This window comes from Cheilinus undulatus, linkage group 24, assembly GCF_018320785.1.
Source record: "Cheilinus undulatus linkage group 24, ASM1832078v1, whole genome shotgun sequence".
Taxonomy (NCBI): domain Eukaryota; kingdom Metazoa; phylum Chordata; class Actinopteri; order Labriformes; family Labridae; genus Cheilinus; species Cheilinus undulatus.
This window is the reverse complement of record NC_054888.1, coordinates 23895321-23907391: the sequence shown is the minus strand read 5'-3', so window position 1 is coordinate 23907391 and position 12071 is coordinate 23895321. Positions and strand designations below refer to the sequence as shown.

The 12071-nt window shown below is 40.3% G+C and overlaps 1 long non-coding RNA gene across 1 annotated transcript in view; it reads left to right on the top strand.

Moving 5' to 3' along the window:
• LOC121506456 overlaps positions 1–12071 on the top strand; it is a 167573-nt gene that overhangs the window by 37513 nt on the left and 117989 nt on the right. The window contains exon 2 of the long non-coding RNA XR_005991655.1: positions 8195–8298. This is a non-coding gene — a long non-coding RNA (uncharacterized LOC121506456). The remainder of the gene's footprint in view (positions 1–8194; positions 8299–12071) is intronic.

Here is a 12071-nt window from a genome sequence, read left to right as displayed (position 1 = left end):
TCAAAAAGCAACAAAAATGGGTGAAAAAGGGGAGGAATGGGTCAGAGAGTAGTAAATGTTGTCAAGAAGTGACAAAAAATGAGTTACATGTAGCAAAAAAATGGTCCAAAAGAGGCAAAAACGTTGCAAAAAAATTAGTAAAAAGTGACTAAAATGGGCAAAAAGTAGTCAAGAGTGGCAGAAGTGGGCAAAAAAATAGGAAACAACAGGGATTTAATGGCCAAAGGTAGTTTCAATGGGTGAAAAGAAGTGGCTAAATGGGGGCAACGGGCAAAAATGGGATAAAAGTGGCAAAAAGAAGTGGCTAAATGGGCCAAAACTAGGAAAAGTGGTATTTAATGACAAAAGGTAAATTAAGTGGGTGAAAAATAGGGGAAGAAAACTGTGAAAGGGCCAAAAAGGAATAAAAGTGGTAAAAAAAAAAAATTGGAAAAAAGTCGCAAAAATGGGAAAAAAGTGGGGAAAAAGTAGTATTTATGGTAAAAGGTACATTATATAGGCAAAAATTGGACAAAAGTGGAAAAACTTTGAAAAAAGTGGTAAAAATGGGCAAAAAGTGGTATTTAATGGCAAAAGGCAGCTTAAATGGATGAAAGTGGCAAAAAAAAAGGTGAAAAAGGGCAAAAATGGGATGAAAGTGGCAAAAAGAAGTGGCTAAATGGGCCGAAACTAGATAAAAAAGGGTATTTAATGATAAAAGGTAAATTAAGTGGGTGACAAAGAGGAGAAAAAACTGTTAAAAGGGCAAAAATGGGATAAAAGTGGTGAAATAGTCAAAACTCAGCAAAGAAGTGCCAAAAAATAGGTGAAAGTTGGCAAAAATGGAAAGGAAAAAGTTGCAAAAATTGCTTAAAAAACGAGTTATAGGTGGCAAAAATGATTTAAAAAAAATAAAAATGGTAAAATGTTGCCAGAATTTAGTAACTAAAATGGGAAAAAGTGGCAAAATGGGAAAAAGTGGTATCCATTTGCAAAAGGCAGCTTAAATGTGCAAGAAGGGGAAAAATGGCAGAAAGGGGGAAAAAATAAATCAAAAAGCAGGATAAAAGAGGCAAAAACTTGTGGAAAATGCCAAAAATTGACAGAATAAAATGAGTTACAAGTGACAAAAATGGTCAGAAAAACTGTTGAAATATGGCTCAAAAAGTGAAACGAGACTAAAATGGCCAAAAGTGGCAACATTGTCAACAACAAAGAAGTGGTAAAAAATGGATGAAAGATTGCAAAAATGGGGAGAAAAAATAATTTAAAAATAAGTTACAGTTGGTAAGAATTGCCAAAAAAGGTAAAAATATGGCAAAAAAATGAATGAAAAGAGACTAAAATGGGCAAAGGTGGTGAAAATGGGAAAAAATTTGTCTTCAATGGAACAAGACTGCTAAAATGGTTGAGAAGGGGCAAAAAAGTGGAAAACATTACGAAAAGCAGAAAAGGTAAAAACAGGTGAAAAGAGGCAAAAGAAGTGGCACACTTGGGTTTAAAAAGCTGTAAAAATAGATTAAAAGTGGCAAAAAAGGGGGAAAATTGCAAATAAGGGCAATGGAAATACACAAAAAAATAAAGGTTGACAATTTAAGCCAACTGTACAAGAGTGGGAAACAAACTGTTAAATTTGACTTGCAATGGATAATTTCTGAGGTTAAAGTTGGCCTTTTTAAAGGTTTTCTGGGGTAATAATATTTCAAATAAAAAAATAAAAGAGCCACACATTGAGTATCACTGCCTTAGATATATAAAACATGCGCCCTAAATCCTAGACATCATAGCTGCTTATTCTTTCCCTGTGTATACTTCTACAAACCTGCCCCTTTTGGCCAGAGACTTCTACGTTTTCTAACTCCAGATAAGATCTCCCTCTTCTTCTTCAGTGCTTTTTATCTCCCTGCCGTCGCCTCCTTCCAAGCATGCTCTGATTTCCTTCCACCTCTCTGCCTCTCCATGTCACCCCACCTCTCGAACAAAGTCAGCGTGGGTGTGATTGGGCCTAAATTTGCATTAACAAATCGCGCGGGCTGTTGCACGTTGACGGCAGCGACGACGACACTTTCCTGGGATGATTCAGCTTCAGGTGGGTGTGCATGTGTCTGTCTCCGTCGCATCGACGCCGGGACTGTTTGTGTGTCGTCTTCCCTCTGCGGGCGCCCTACTTCCCCTGCCACAAGTCACACTCGCTTATTCCAACACATACACAAATGTGTTTGACGTATTAATGCTTTTGGAAATATTAGCGCGCTTGCTGCTGCGCCTGCCAAGGATTACTCCATCTGCAACAACCCCTTCCAACCCTAATGAGAATTCATGTTACATTTTAAAGAGCCAAGAAGACGACGGCTGCCTCACTATCATCCTCTCAGCCCCCTCCTATTCCTATTTGACTCTGAGGTGCCAAATTCAAATTCATTTCAGCAGAGAAGAAAGTACATTCTAAAATACCTATGAAGCAAGAGAATGCACTTAATCCAGCAAATATGCGCGCCGTGTAAGTTTGGCACTTTAATGGAGCAACTGTATTATTCAGATAGGCTGGTCGGGAGGTTTTGTACAAATGAGAAATGGCAAATGAGCGTGAAGCACTGGCAAAGTTTCAACTTGCATGACTTAAAAGTACACTCAGCTTTCCAACAGAGATCCAAGTGAAGCTCTGTTCTTCAGTATTAGTGTGGGAGGACCGCAGCGCATGTAGACGTGTCTATTTTCACATGAAATCACCTCCAATGAGCCTGTGGGGCGAGCCTCAAATTGTGCTTGCTTTTGTTTGTTACTCTTGACTGATGGAGGTTAATCTTAAGCATGTGCATCCTCCTATTCCACTCTTCATTAAATCATAAACACTGAGAGAAAGACTGTCATATCACGATGATATTAAAGAAAAGGAAGTCTCTTTGCAACATGTATAACATAGCCTGAACTTCTTTCTTTGGAATACCCGTTTACTTTGGCTCTATGCCTCAAAGGGACTGAAGTAAAATAGGTGACATTTCCTGAAAAATCACTCAGCAAGATGCCTTAAATGACACCTAATTTTCCTCGGCATAATATGTTGTCTTTTTCTCCCTGCTGACAGATTCTCTGCCTTGTAATGTCACCAAAAGCACTGCCTGCGATGTCACACCGTCCCATCTCAATGGAGTCTTGCAGCTGCGTAAATGAGATAAGGTGATTCAGGAAAATTGCAATATGGAATCCAAATCTACCCCTCCAGCTTTTGACTCTTTTTCTTCATATTACTCCATCTGTCAGTCCTTGCAGTTCTTGGTATTTACGGCAGAGGTGCTCAAGAGTTTTACTCTACTTTCCCTACTTACCTAGACACCTGTCCAGTTCAGGGGTTTCTTTTGAAGGACCCCAGCCGGATTAACACTGAGATGCTCTAATCTGCAGTTTTATTCTAAAGATAATTAGGAGTTTCAGGGCTCCCATTAATGTAGAAACATCGGTGTATCTTGCATTTTTGCTGAAGCTAGACCTGTTTTAGAAGTAGTAATGTGAATGGTGGCTCGCTTTAGCCAATGTAGCTACATTGGCTTTCGTAGCAACTATGCAGCTAGTGAAGCTTTGTTGGTTCATCTGTAATGTTTGCCATGTGGTTATTAGAGCCCGACCGATTGATCGGCGGGCCTATTACAGTGTATCACAGATTAATCAACATTGGCCAATATACGTGCGGTAGGCACATCCCTTTAAAAATCACTTGGTAACGTTTGAACCGTAAGTCGTGGGCAATAACATTTTCGAGTGAGCCTGGAACTTGGCTGACTTTCAGGAGTCTCTGAGGACAAAGTTTATAAAAACATTGACAACTTTTGAACCGTAAGTCATAGAAACATACTCTTTTTCCCCCTGATTTTCCCCGATTTTGCCGTTCGTTTGCTACCATTGATGTCTCCGTAGCTCTAAAAGATGCTGTTGTAGTGAGCCCAGAACTTTGGTGACTATTCGGGGTCTTTGGAGATTAAATCCACGGCGTTACATCCAATAATAAGCGCCTTTTTTTTAACCCATTTTTAATCCATTTTCGATCATGTACTTTGACTTTTTTCAGTGGGCAGCCCTATTTGTTTGACATGCAAAGCATTGTGGGAGTTGTAGTCAACCAGTTGCGTCTGCTTAGAGGAGTAGAGACGCAGGAGTAGAGAATGAACAATGATAAATGCAACTGTTAATTCACATGTCCACCATTATCTAATATACGACTATTATACAGCGTTTTAATGTCGTCTAAGTTGCATCTTTGTGAAATAAACAAGGATAATATAATTATAAGAGTGTGTGTTCATGTACAGTATATATTCTGTGTATATCAATGTTCTTATTTCATATATCGGCCAATATATCCGATATTGGCTTTTTTTAGCCCCCAATATCGGTATCTGTATCAACCCCAAAAATCCCACATCAGTCGGGCTCTAGTGGTTATTTCATGAATGCAACTGCAGGACTTTGTTTATGGAGAAAGTTGAATTTTAAAAAAAATGTAAAAAATGTTATTCCGTCAAATTACGCTCCTTACAGTATGACAGAGGCTGCGCCTAACATCTGTGGTCTGCAGCCAGATCCCTCTCCATTAATTTAGTCTTTATCAGGCATCTGCAGAGTCCTTGAATATTTTCATTTCATGTCTGTAAAAGGCCTTGGGGCTCAGCAATCTCTGCCCTTGTAGCATTAATATCTCCAAAGACATGAAACAAAAAAAGGAAGCAAGTGGCATAGTTAAATGGTTAGAGGGTATTCACTATTTTTTAAGTTGAGGTGCATGAGGTACATAGTAGTAGCAGTGGCATTAGCATCCAATGATTTTAGAAGGACAAGGCCATACTGACCTTGCAAAGCAGATGGATACGCCCATTTCTGTGTTTCTCAATGGTGAATCCATCTTGCAAAGCTTCAGTCTGAATCGTTTGGGCCCTGTTAGAAGGAGCAGTACTTTCAGGTGCGGCAGAGTTGTGAAGTAAGCAAGCAGCAACAAGAGGCTGGTGCAATTATGGCAGAGGCATTAGCGTGAATGCTGCTGAAGCACCAGTTTTATCAGAACTTGATGAAATTTCTTCGTTAAAAGAAGAACAAAGAACAGCAGTGAGTTGTTTTCTTTTCAAAAACGACAAAAGTCCAGTACTTACATGTCTACAGTTGCCATGGTTCACGTTATGCATCTTTCTATGGAGTTTACCACAGCCGTTACTCCTCGGTAGCTGCTATGTCACATGTTTTTTGCTCTGATTGGCCTGTAAAGACGTGACAGACAGAACGTTTATCCAATCACCCTCCGAGTTAATTTTCAAAGCCTTTACCCTTCCCCAAACGCTGTGTATGAGTGGTTTACCAGATGGATGTGTGAAACACATCCATCTGCTCTGTCAGGTTAAGGACATACAGTGTGCCTTGCCTCTTCATTTAGTGGTTGTATTTAAAAGCCATTCATTTCCTCAGATGTGTACCAAAGTTGTTAAGTTGCATTGTTGTACCTGCTCATCTTTAAGTCCTCATTCATGTAATGTCACACCCCCCTTTCAGTGCAATTGTTAGTATACATTTTAGTTTCCTGCATTATAAATCTATGAGAGAATCTTTCATTTCTCTCCATGCATGCATCTTATAAGACATGCAAAAGCAGTAAGATGACACAGCAGGCAAGAAGTAAAACATAGACAGCAGGACGGACTCATTTACATGAATCTTTTTCATGCCAATCTGGATGCGTGATGATGCAAATATGGCCCGCATATATAGCAGGTGTTTATTTTCAATATGCCGTCTCCACGTCTAGACAAACTATTATGGCGTTATAAACCATTCACTTTACCTCAGATGCTGCTTTAAGTTGCACATTGAGATTGACGACATTTGTACCCTTAAGTCAGTGAATTTGACGACAAAAGGTATTAGTGAAGAAACAGCAACAGCTTCGACTGACGTACTGTATGTTCAGACGAATGAGTGTTAAAAGCACGGTGCATTGTTTTGGTATTAAACCTGGGACAGGGACTGTTCTAAACCAGGACAGGAGTCGAGACATGGAGCTTTAAATACAAGGCGACCCCAGTCAAATTTGGACAAGTGTTTGCCCTAAACTTTAGGGAATCCATCGTTGTCCTCTTACATAATGAATGAATGTCTCATCTGAGTAAATCCACAGATTAAGTTGTGTAAAGAGTTTCACATTGCATCTTCAAATAGATCAAAAACATTTCTTTGAAGTAAGTCTTGCATTGGTTCTGCAGCAATACTCATTCACATAACCTTTAATCTCAATCTTTCAGCTTATGCAAGATGCATCCTGTTCCTTTTGATCATCAATAAAATGCCTCTTGAATTTGATTGAAGATCACTTTGAGAAGAGATTGGATTTCTAAAAGCACTTTCTTGTCTGAATATACAGCCCCTGCCTATTCAGTGCATATAAGAGCAAACAGAAAAGCCTCTGAAACATCCAACATCCAAGGGTAACATCTGAGTAGGAGTGTAAAGATTTTGCTAAAGCGATGTTCCCATCACAGCAGGCTCCATTGTGAAAAGGTTGATGTGAGAAGATTGATGCTGGGAACCATGACTCAGACCGGGGAGCTGATGAGGAACATAATGGAAACCTTAACCAAGCCTCAGAATCTTTCTCAGTGCGGAGACAGAAGAATCTGCCTGAGGGAAACCCATTTCCATAGCTTTCCATCAATCAGAGCTAAATGGTACCTTAACCAGAGGAGCAACTTCAAGTGAAAGCATGGGGCTCTTATCTAAGGCCTGTAAAGCAGAAACAGAGAGGTTTGGAAGAACTTTTGAGACCCTAGTATTACAGTAAATCTTAATATGGATGTCTTCATTTATAAAGTACGTCTACATACTCGGTTACATCAAGCCACTGCCATGGCTTCAGCCATTTCTCTGGTCTACCATCAAAAGCTAATGGGACAAGGATGGTAGCTGCTACAGCTGGAGATTTGATATAGCAACAAGAGTATAATCAGCAGAAATAAGGCTCCTTTCACCACTGACTGCAAGCAGCACATCATTCTTCATCTATCCTTATACGTCATTCCGTGCATTTAAGTTGAGCTAGCCTGATCGCGCCATTTAATTGGACCGCTGTCCTTGTTTCCATGTACAAGCACCAGGGAATTCTCTTTATTGACAGGAATACAGTCGGTCCAATATGTCCGCTAGTTCTTGTAGATCCTCTTCCTTGCTAACAAGTTTGCAAACAGCTTTATAGTTCTATGTCCAACAGTGAAAACATGGACAACTTTACAGCTCTGTACATTTTACAAACTCATGTTGCAGAGCCGTTTTTGCCCATAAAATCTTTGGAGAACAGCAAAACACATTTGAACTTTACAATAACGTTTCCTATCAACATAACAGATTGAGCAAAGGTAGCTGGCTGATCTCCGTAATCTCTCAAAACATCCATGAGAGAGTAAAGAGAGGTGTTTACATCCTTTCTCCTTCCTTTACTCTAAAAGTGACAGATGTCAGTCAGCACCATGGACAGCGCTACATTAACATGCCATCTGCAGCACAAACATCAACAATCTCATCTTTTACAACACAAATACTTACTCGTACACTGTGCCTTACAATCAATGCTTGCCCGAATACTTAAATCATCATCCAATTCATCAATTTTCTGAATAATAATGACGACTTCACAGCAGCAGAGTGGAGAATAACAATAAAGCATAAGCTTGCCTGTTTATTTGTCTCAAACAGCCCACTACTGATCCCTTGGCCTCCTTTCTCTCTTTCTTCCTGACTGATGCTGTTTCGTTTGTACTCATCTAAGTTTTTTATGCTGTTGTTAAATTATCACCACTATTCTATGAGTTCCTGTAAAGCGTCCTTGGGTTTCTTGAAAGGCGATATATAAATTCAAGATATTATTATTATTATTATTATTCTCTGCTGACTCTACTTTAGTCTGACGGATGCATCAGTTTGATATGAAACATAGCAGTTGACTGTCTTTTTCACATTTCTTTGTCCTTCTAGCTGTGCTAAACCCAAAAGCATGAGTATGTGCTGCACTGTAGATGCATGACATGCACACATTTAAGTTGAAACATTATTTTTAAAAGTAAAGTTTCATGTGAATAATAAAACCTCCAGGTTTTATGGATGAATATGCTAAACTATCTTAGTGTAGCATTAGATTTTTTTTCTTTTATATTAAAAAAGTTTCCTTTATATCATTTTTCTTGCACAGCTGCAGAAAGCCACTTGGGAAGGGCCAAAGGGAGCCACATGTGACTCCGGAGCTGCAGGTTGCCCGCCCCTGCTCCAGCTCATGGTGATATCTGAATGCAGAAGGTAAGTCGCCTCTTCTGATATGCATCTGTGTTTGCCGGCTTCAAGGCCAAAGCCTGATGCAGAACATGCAAAAGACATGTATATAGAAGACATGCACTTCTGATGCTGTCAGATCTCAGCAAGTAGACTTGATGATTTTGTTCATTGTTTGCAGCAATTTATCTCACGCTAGAGTACATCAGCATGTCTGTAGACATTGATTAGAAGCCCAGTTCTTATATTGCATTTGCAGTGCACTGGTGGTGTTTATTTTATGCATTAACAAAACAGCCTATGCCTCATTTCTGTGGCTCTCTTACATCGGTTTGGTATCCTTGCAAGACGTGTGCAGTGAAGCCACATGAATGGGGACGAATTAGCCGCAGGCTATGGGGTATCTTTAACTCATTGAGTGCCAGCCCTTTTATAAAATGGAAAGTGGCTTGTGCCAGTGTTTTTGGCCATTTTGAGTCATCTTTCAAGACCCACAGAATATTTTGTACTATGATTCTGTAAACACTGAATAGCTCAAATGAAAGAAGAATCTCTCTATTTCATCATGGAAAAAAACATTTGTTTGCACCTTGTTCCGTTCTTGATTTATGTGAAGGTGAATAGAGGCTAGTTTCAACAAAAAGACCACTTTTTTTCTAGAAAGCTGAGAAAAATGCATTTTTGTCAAAGAGAGTCTGTCGAGCAGAACAGTGATTTGAATGTTATAATTTTGCCTTCAATGACATAAAAGACATCTGAAAATTGTATTACAAATGTTATTTTATTGTAAAATAAATAACAATGCTTCCAGTCACTGTCATGCCATTCCCACTCTGGAACTGGACGGCCTCCACGGGACCTCCCTATACGCCCATGTCCTCTCCTGGTTGCGTATCCCCTTGCACTACCTGTAAATTATAGAAGTAATATAATAGCTATGTAATATGTTTTATATATATAATATAGAATATAGAATATAGAATTTTTTTGTTCTTACCTCTTTTTCTGCAAACAGACGGTGTTGTAGAACTGCCTGGGGCTTGCTCTTCTCTCAAGTCTACTTCTGAAATCACAGGAGCATGAGTGATGGTTTCATTCCATAAATTTGCCTGAATAATCAGTGGGTTCCTAACGTAAACTTACCTCCATCGCTCTGGGATGGAGAACAAGATCCGCTCCGCTCACTCGGCAGCCATTCCTCAGAGTCTGGGTTGGAAAAGTCCGTCTCTGAAGTGTTGTCGCTGTATGTATCCAGCTGGCGAGAGGCTGCCTTATTTCTCCGACGCACGGGGGAGACCTCGCGGCATTCTTTAGCCTCTTGGCCGGCAGAGGCAGATGAATGACCACGCTGATCCCTGGATTCACTGTCGTTAAGTTCAGTGTCGGTTTCAGTGAGTAAGTGATTTCTCAGGCAGAAGTTTAAAGTTTCTTCCAGTGTCTGTTTTAGAACTTTTAGCTTAGATTACCTCCGTAACAATCGCTCTGCTCTTTGACCCCAGGGTCTCCATCTCTGATCTCTGTGGCTCTGATCTACCGTCTCTTCCGTGTTCTGACTACATATCCCAGAAGCCCCAAAATTATGCACAGGGAGCATGAGAGCGCCCCCTTGTGCCAGCTGCCGAAAAAACACTTTGACGTATATATACGTTAATGGCACCGAAACATTGACTTTTAAATGATATATGTATATATATATATATATATATACATATATACGTCATTGGCACTCAATGCGTTAACAGCTTTTCACCCTAGTGTTGTCATAAATATGCTAATTGCTTAATTACCATGTACTTTAACATGCTAATTAACCATTTAGTTCTCTTTGGTAAATGCAACAGCATGCAGTCTTCCTCCAACTGCAACATGCAGGTGTGATTTTAGTCAGTAAATCCATTTTTATTTACACCATGTCGACTTAACTGATAGACTTCAGCAAAAATTGGCATGGCCTACTTGTCCCAGAACTAAAGGCACTGCAGACGTGTTTAAACCTGCTTTCTTTCTGGTCCAGTCTAGCTGAGCAAGGGTTTGTTAGGACATTGGGGTGAGGGTTCACCTTAGGGTTGTCATTTTTCCCAATGTAAGCCACTCTTGCCACTGAGGTAGGAATGCTCTTGGTGTTTTATACCCTTTACTGAAGAAACAAATAAGAAATATCTATAAGAGTTCTTGCAGAAATTATATTTGAAATGCTAGAGGGTACCAACGCTCCAAATGTCCTTGAGAGGCTCGTTGAAAAGTCGACTTGAAAATCCTTCAGAGAATTTGAAAATAGTTGAAGATCACAGAGCAGTGATGTTCAATCAACGGATGCAGTTAGAAGTCAGAAACCTCGGCGCAGGCATGCCTTTGGATCTTGTTTTCATGGCAAAAAGAGAGTGCTGGAGTGATTACAGAAACAAGAAGTTATTTGATGATATTTTAACCATTTTCTACTTCACATCAAACAAATAAATATTCCTGTCCTTGAAGATTTCCCTCCATAATTTCCTTGTGCCACGTCTTCTGTGGGGCCCTGGTTCCAAGGTTGACAAATTCTTCCTGCTTCAGTCCAACTTTGTTTCACTGAAATGAATTAATGACGAAACCCCAGAGGAAGCTTCTCAACATTAAAAGAAAATCAGACAGAAAAAATGAGACAAGGTTCTCAGCTTCTCAACGCGCAGGCTTCTGACAGCTAGACACGACTCTGGCCTCCTCTTTCCTTTCACCTCTGCTGTTCATTCTCCTTATTGGTGCTTCTTTCTCCCCCCAATCTCTCTCCACCGTCTCTTTTCTTCTCTCACCGCCGTAAATGACCCTGGAGGGTTGGCAGGCTGTGAGCAGAAGCTAGTCAATCAAGATTTGAAAAGAGAAGGGAGAAGATCCAAGACATCATGCTGGATTTCAGGCTGTGTGTGCATGGGTATGTGTGTGGGTGTATGTGTGTGTGAGCTCCAGCAGGAGGTTGTCAGCACAGGTTGGCCTGACACTGGAGTTGGTTTCAGAGGTTGCCTAGTAAATGAGGTGGAAATGATTGTGCTAACTTCCTTCTTAAGACAGACAGGAAAAGTGACTTTGGGGAGTGAGCAGCCACTCTTCTAAAGGACGTAAAACCAAGTTAAAATCATATATTTTTAATTCTGTGTCATTTTCCAATAGTCCTGGACTTAACAAGTGCATTTTAAATACCTTCAGAGCATGACAATTATCTCATTTTGACACCTCCCATGCATTAAACATTCTGCAGACATTGCAAATTAAAAATGCATGCTGGTCTGGGACCTATGTAGTTTTCAGTAGCACAAATGGCACTGTGGCGAAATGGAGCTTGCAGAGGCAATCTGACGTGTGCAGCACTGGAGAATAACAGGCTTTAAATGTGTACTGACTCGACAAAACCTTTAAGCCTTGGTCAACGATAACAAGGTACCATAGACAACTTTAGATAAGTGGATAGGTCTCAATCAGGTATGCAGTTCTGGACACTGCAGTTTTCTCTGTCTAATTCGGTGTGAATAGCCCTTTTCAAGTCCAGCCACAAACTCTCTTTTGGACTGAGGTCTGGGGTTTGACTCAGCCACTCCAGAACATTCCCAGTAGTCTTCAGCCAATTGTCTTGCTGGAAGAAACATCTTCTCCCAGGCATATAGGGCCTGTCAAGAAGCATCCCCACAGCATGATGCTGCCACCAGCGTGACCTAACAGCACCATTTTGGTCTAATCAGACCACATAACTTTCTCCCTCTTGACTACGGAGTCTCCCACGTGCCTTCAGGTCAACTCTCTTTGCCACTCTCCCATAAAGCTTTTACTGG